Source organism: Haliotis cracherodii, unplaced genomic scaffold, assembly GCF_022045235.1.
Source record: "Haliotis cracherodii isolate W230 unplaced genomic scaffold, xgHalCrac1.p SCAF_17, whole genome shotgun sequence".
NCBI classification, from domain to species: domain Eukaryota; kingdom Metazoa; phylum Mollusca; class Gastropoda; order Lepetellida; family Haliotidae; genus Haliotis; species Haliotis cracherodii.
Window position 1 is genome coordinate 26,652,329 of NW_027266272.1, and position 8,171 is coordinate 26,660,499.

Sequence of the window (8,171 nt, forward strand, 5' to 3'; positions counted from 1 at the left end):
AATGCTGTGAGGTTTGATAACACACTTCTACCAGGTCGAACATCGTGGATCCTCATTTTCTGCCTGAAGAGAATCATAGTTCATATGCTAATCCATCTGCGAATACTCTCCCACTCAAGATGACCTTACTTGTTGCTAAATCTATCATCTATCCCCCCAATCTCACCCCCACACACACACCCCGCCCCAACCCCCACACGCACGCACGCACGCACACACACACACACACACACATACACACACACACACACACACACAAACAACTGACCTAAATAACCTGGACAGGAAATACTGCTGATAGCCTCTGGTCAACTCAGCCGCGCCACCGCAGAATGTTCGTCCAACTCTGCAGGGGGCATTCTTAGTGGCTTCAACCGCGCTGAAATGTTTTCGCCTTGCATCCAAGATGGTGGACAAGTGAAATCGTATGAAATTTGGCTATTTTAGGTCCTATCTCTTTTTTGATTACCCAATAAAGTCAATTCATAGTTACACGGTTGTGAAGAAGCTTACAACTTCATAACACTTATTCACCTCATTCCCAAAAAGCTACTCGCGCTCACATAAAGTTGTAGTTGTAAATATATTACATGTTCAACAATAACAATTAAGATGAACATTCAATTTCCGATATAAGTAAATGAATAAGTGTGTTTTACGCCACAATCCGTCAAAGACCAACGTTGTCCGGTCTGATGACACACAATCTACCAGGTAGCACATTGTGTACACCCTATCCCCATTAAAGTCTCCACTGTGGGTATTCCTGGGGACGAAAATACATCAATACATTCATGCGCGGCATTCTCTGCCTAAAGAAGATCATATAGTTAACATGCTAATCCAACTCGAACTACCATCCCGCTCAAGATGAATGTTATATGTAACATCCAACAGGCCCACATTTACGCACGCACGCACGCACGCACGCGCACACACATATTTGGATTTACCAATCCCTGAATTGAGAAGACGTGCGTTACGAAGCTCCTCCAAGTCATCATCAATATCCGTATATGTCTGTGATATCATTACCCATCCAAAGCCGAATATACATTTATTGTGTTTTCTTGACAACAAATGTTATAATTGGGATAACACTTTCTGAGTAAAGTACAGATTCTCGTACTTTCTTGGGTTGAGTCCCGTCCGGGATTTGAACCCACACTGTGAGTGAGGCACCTAATCGCCAGAACACAAAGTTGGCGATCTAACCCAGCCACCGAACCAAAAATGTTAGTCCAGATGACGTATACTTTGTGTACTCCTCTGACCAGAGAAAAATGGCACGGCTTCTATGACCGAAAGCTTTGAACCAACAATGCCTTTAAGAAAGGGGTCAACAGTGACACACATTATATTTGGATACCACTTTCTCAGCAAACTACATATTTTTAGGGTGGAGATAATAGACGTTGATGGTTGATTATCAATGGACAAATTAAAGCCAAAACTTAACTTATGAATGATTGGTAATGGGAAATGGACAATGGGCAAACGGGAGGCGGGGTAATCAGCGCCATGCCAGTTATCTGTTGGCTTCCTATGTTGCGTTCCCTTCTTTGCTATCTTTTTACTTTTGTTGTTCTTACAGGTACAAATATATGTTCTCTGCCTCATAGCATTTAATGATATGCACCTGATGAAGGAGAAAGTATATATTCCGAAACGCAGTGTTCCTCCGTTGACATCCATAAATAGTTTTCCTTGTGTGTATCAGTTCTTAATGCCCTTTAAAGACTCAATCTAGCTTTGTTTTTAAATGTGGTGATATTTGCGTAGAATATAATATGGTCATGCCTATATACATTTGGGTCTTTGTCTACATAAGTATTTAGACATACAATTTAGAGCTAAGGACATTGCTAATTCTGCAGGCATGAAGTACACGTCATAGCAAGCTGTGATCTTTATTCATACTTTAGATATTCGTAATGGAGATCTGTAACTGAAGTTTACCGTAATCTTCCGCAACTCTCACCTCCTGACCAGTTGAACGTCTTAGTGCATTCAGATGCCATTGTAAAATTCCAGGCTGCCCCTCTTTCTGTGATGTTTTGACGGATGAAATCTATTGCGTTATAATAATCTCTGTTTGCTGATATATAATATGTACATGTTGTAAAATATTTACGATATCTTAAACGTGTAATTCGATGCATATGCAATGCAATGTGAACATAAGTGCGGATGCACGAAGGCGGTTATAGTCATAGTTATACTGCGATGGATGTAGGGGAACGGTAGGGGGGTGTATGTATGTATGAAAGCACGAATACCGATACATGAGGGCGGATATAGTTATAGTTCGATGGATGTTGGGGAATGGTGGGAGGATGGACTATGTATGAAAGCATGCGCATGGATCCATGATGGCTGACGTAGACATAATGGTGGGGAAAGAAGAATATGTGTGTATGTGTGTGTGTGTGTGTGTGTGTGTGTGTGTGTGTGTGTGTGTGTGTGTGTGTGTGTGTGTGTGTGCGTGTGCGTGCGTGCGTGCATGCGTGCATGCGTTGTGATACGAGGGTTGGCGAACATGTTGTCAGATGATTGTGTGAGTAAGTTAAGTGGTTGAGGATGTGGCAGGTATGAGTATTGATACATGCAGACTTGGGGTTGGGGGACTGGGTGTGCCTGTACTGAGGTCTTTTGTTTCACTCACTTATAGTGTTTTCTTTCACTCAAATACTGTTTTACGCATTTTAATGACTGAAACTGTAGTGACTCAAAGGTCATACTGGCCGGGCATTCAACATATCTACCCCAACTACATACGTAGCCATTTTTATGGTGTACAATTATTCTTCTACCTCACACACACACACACACACACACACACACACACACACACACACACACACACACACACACACACACACACACACACACACACACACACACACGCATTAATTGTTTTATTAAATGTATCTTCGAGAGTCAGTAAGAAACTAGAAATAACTGCCTTTGTTCTGTAAACCTCACCAAGTTTCAGCTTTCGCCTCTTCCTTTGTGGACTGAGGTTTCACATTTGTAAAATGATCTCTCTTATCTGTCTGTACCATCAACTTTACTGCCCTCACCCCCTGCAGTTTTCCCGTCCCATATTGCCAAGCAGGTGACCCACAAGGAGGAATACCGCCCTCCCTCAGTCCAGTGATACTGTGCCTAGCCTAGTCTGTCTTACAGACCCTGATACAAATACATATCAAATACAGCCCATGCAAGTCTATAATGTTTGGCAAGTCTAGATCACTACAGTATCAGGATGAAGAGAGTCACTGGGCTCCTTTTTATTATATTTTTATTAAGATAACTAAACAACTGTTTTTTATGTACGATATGTTCATTTCAGAGACTAGATTTTAGTCTATGCCTAGCACAATATGTTGGGGATACGTAGACTTGCTGTGGGCAAACATTTTGTAACAATTTGGCAAACTTTGATATGTAAACAGCAAATAGTATTCAGTTTTATTTCAACAAAAACGGAAAAAATCGGATCCTACTTATTTTGTGGATACCATAACAATAAATCAAGCCAATAGATCGTTTGAGCTGGCATGAATATAAAAAATAATTAGCAAGTCGATAGTCATAATTCCTCTGTTGGTCCCACGTGAAATGTTCTTCATGAATAGAATAGATGGCTGATAGACGTTCGACCGAATAATACCATTTGCTAACTTCATCTAATTTCCATGAATGTATGTTACATAGTTCATATGTTCATGGGCTTCTTCACTGAATGTATAGTGTGGAGGACTACTTCACTTGAGGATAAGTAACATACATAATGATGATAATTATGATAGTATTGCCATTATTATTCCTTCAGGTTATTAAAAAAAAAGTTATTATGTTTTCATAGAGAGAAAGAGGTATGGAGATTGTGAGATTATTTTCAGCATCGGAATTGTTAACATAATTCTTAAAGATATTATGTTTTGTTTGTTTGTTGTTAAATGCTGCACTCAGCAACGTAAGGATATTAAAACATTACATTTAGGTTCAGTTGTATTTTTATATTTGTATCATTTTGCAAATGTTACAGGGACCTGATAAGGGATATATAATAATGTATAGTCGCTATTCTTAAAGTAAGAATATGTTAGATTTATCAACCAGAAATATTGCACACAAGAGGATAATGATATTTCATGACACTTTTCAACGTCTAAGTCAACGATATTTGTGTATGTTATTGCTACATGACACGAATACGTCATGATAAAGCAATTAGAAATTGGCATTTGATGATATAAGATAGCTACGCGATAAATCACAAAGAACAAAGAAGGAAGCGATATTTATTTCACGATAAAACATTGTTCTATCATGACGTCATTTATTGATATTCGAACATGCACTCGCAACTTGAAAAGTAAAATTTGTTAATTTGACCTTATTTTTGAGAGGTATGTGTCTAGTGAGTTGTTCCCAATAAATATTGCTGGAGAATCCGAAAGTGAGAGTGATATGACAATCGGTATTGGGAGAAAAGGTACAGATGATTGACGAGAAAATTGTGAGAATATGCGGGACCAAACTCAAATCCTAAAATGGATTTATCTAGCATGGCCGCTGTCGGATTCTATTCAAGGAATCATCATTATTTAAGTACGGGTAAATATTGTAAAGCGTGTATTTTTTCCTAATTTAACACCCTAAAAGAGGCTGTACGTAATGTTGATATCTCATATAGAAATAAACGAGTCTCGGTCGTTGTTTATCGTACAATAAACAACTCCCACTCGTCGTTTGTTTCTTAATTACATGACCATATACACTAACATTATATATTTTCATGTTTATCGGTCAACAAAAGCGGCATAAGCATTTCCATTATCATGAGAAACCCTTGCCAAAAGTAGCGCCAACTGCACCATTGCGACAACATCAGGAGCATGTTTCATGATTCATCATAATGAATGATGACATTAGATGCTCGCAAAAACGCGAGCTCATTCCGATCCGCTAGTGGCACCCGCCACAAACACATCCAAAGGCAAGCCAGTTGTTCACCCGAAAAGGCAGAGAATTGCATCTGACATCATTTTTGTCATTGATACGTCAAACCTGGAAATGCCGTCTACACGTCCAACACAAAGCCCAAGCCAGGACCCAAATCCTTCAAACCCGGCCAAAGTTCTGTTAATTACATACATTTCCCCCTAACCTTAAATAATCTATACTAGTTCTGAAGTAAATCGTATTTACCCGTATGAATCGTCTTATGTTATTTATTGCCGATAAACAGAATATGCACACTTTCTGAAAGTACTGTGTGATAAGTCACGCACCAAACCTATACTCTCGATATACATGCTGCTCTTACTTAAAAAAGAATATTGGGTTTACAAGATACGTATATTAAAGTACCATGCTTTCCTGATGTGCTCTCATTCTAATTTGAAATAATGGCATAAATAGTTACCACTCATCTTTCAATATTTTTCAGGGTTGGGTTAATCACGAACATATTTGAATATGTACAACATCTATACTTACTTATCTTTATACTTAAAGGCATCAGGTTTGTCTGTCATAAGACCCCGAAACAAATATGTCCAACACAGCCCAATATTTGGCTCTTGGCTCCTTGTTCTTATATTTTATAAGTATTGTTTAAACAACTGTTGTTTTCTGTAAAATATGTTCATTTCAGAAATAAGATGTTATTCTAGCATTAGGTCTGTGGTACGTTTACTGCATCAGCATTACATTAAAACGATATTTACATATATAAATACATACAGAGGAAATGCTTAACATTTATCTTTTAAGGAAGAGTGCAGGACGACTTGCTTCATACATATAAATGTGGTCATATATGTATGGACATTTAAATGATACAGATATACCTCCTTAAAGATAGTGTTCGTAGATGACTGTAGAAAATGGAATAATTATGTGAGTAATCGGGTTAATACCACGTTCAGCAATATTTAGCCATATTGCGATATTGGTTTCCAACATACAAGACGGACCATGAAATTATGACTTGAATTTGGACCTGGCTTTCTGGTGTGATGTAACACCCCAGAATCTCCGGTAGAAAAAGGGCTCAAAGCACGAATTAAGAACACGAGATGATACTGATGTATGCATCTGGACATATATTTGCGTAGTATTACTACCTTAATTCATAAGTATATATGTATTTTGCATAAAAGGATCTTATAGGATCGACGCTGACATGCGCATATAACCTATTCACCAGTGCTGTAATATTGCATTTCTTCTGACACATATCGACACGAGAAATTATATTTAAATTTAAAAGGAGCCCAAGTGGGATAGAAATTTGAGTCTGAACCTGTTGAACAAGGCTTGTTTCATTTTGGGCAAGGTCTGGGCGGAATGGAACACCTGTTTGCACCCATCAGATACCAATCACAACTTCTCTCTCAAAACGAAAACAAAATACGAAAAATGTCGGAAGTGTATCCTTCTAATTTTCTATTTAGATACATGTTTTAACTTTAAAGTAATTAAATGTATCTCATGTATTATTGGTATCTGTGATGCTGGTACCGTTTTGTTGCCATTGTGTAGCTTTTGTGGAGTTATTATGAATATCAAATACATGCCTTGAAATATGGACTTGTGAAAGAACTCATCATTGAATCATTTGCATTTAAATTAATGCATACACCATTTACTTGGTGTGTATGGACATATTATCCATCTACTTATACACACTTATTATGGACATATACAGAATTTCATTGTACCTTACTATTTAAAAAAATACCTTTGAAGATCCGGGTTAGAATAGGCATTCAACAACCCATGGTTCTACGAAGGCGACTTGGCTCGCTGACTTGGTTGATGCATGTCATCGTATCCCAAATGCGTAGATCGGTGCTCTTGATGATAATGACTAAATTGTTTGGTCCAGACTGGATTATTTACGAACCACCGTCATATAGCTGGTATATTACTGAGTGCGGCGTTAAACAACAAACAATCAAACAAAATCTATATAATTATTAAACACCTTCCAACAATGAGAAATTAAACTTATATTTTCTAAATATTGTTATATTTATAACATAATTTGATTCATAATTTAATTATTGCGTTGCTTTCTTCCCTGTCATTCAATGTGCATGTTCAAACCCCTAAACTTTTAATATTTCATTTTACATAAATGGCTACGTTAGTGCGTTGCCTAGATCTATCGTTACCTACTCACAAGAATAGATTAAAATAATTTGTTTTACTATCACATTTCTGTTTATCTTATTCATAATACGAAATTGATAATTCATATATAATAGTATAGATCGTATTCGTGTATATCACTCTCTGATGCTAAGGTTTTATTTCAGAAAATATAATTAATTCAAAATGTAGAAAGATACACAATTTGCCATTATTGGACTTTTAAACTGTACAAAGTATGATATGATAATCAGAATGCCTGTAACGGGTAGTATTTAAGAAAGAAATATTTGTCGAGAAGTCCCATTTTTCAGATATGCCCTTCAGTAGTATTATTGCATATCTCCAGAGAGAGGTTTACATTGTAGTTCTCATTATTTGTGGATAATTCAAAAAGCAACATAGAAAATATATATGCTACCATGACGAAAGAATACAGAGTATACATAACTCGCAATTCTATATATTCAGCAAACAGCCCAAAACCGAAACTCCACAACATATCCGATTACACTGATTAAGGCTGTCCCAGTTCTCCATGCGATTCTGACGCTCGTTCGTCTCCCAGACCATACAGAATAAATTTAAAAGGAATCCAGCTCAAGTCTAGAACGATTTGGCAAGCCTAGATTGCCTTAATTCTATCCATGAAAGTAAGCATTAATAAAAAAAATATTGTTCTTGTCAGATGTTTCAGATTATATTTTGTAGATACTTATTTTAACTAGGAAAATTGTACTGACACCGGCGCTGTCCCTATTGAAGCTATCCATAAGAATTTCGAATTGCCGTCCATTGTTCGATGTCAATACATCGATGACAAGTGAGGATTTCATAAAGTAATCGTTGATGCCGCGCTACACTTTGATAAAAATTATAATCAGGTTGACTGGTGTGTACATTACTACAGTGAACATGTACATGATCATGCCCTAATAATCAAATTCCGTAATGTCAAATACTAATTTATTATTGTGTGATGAATTTAACTGGATCAGTGG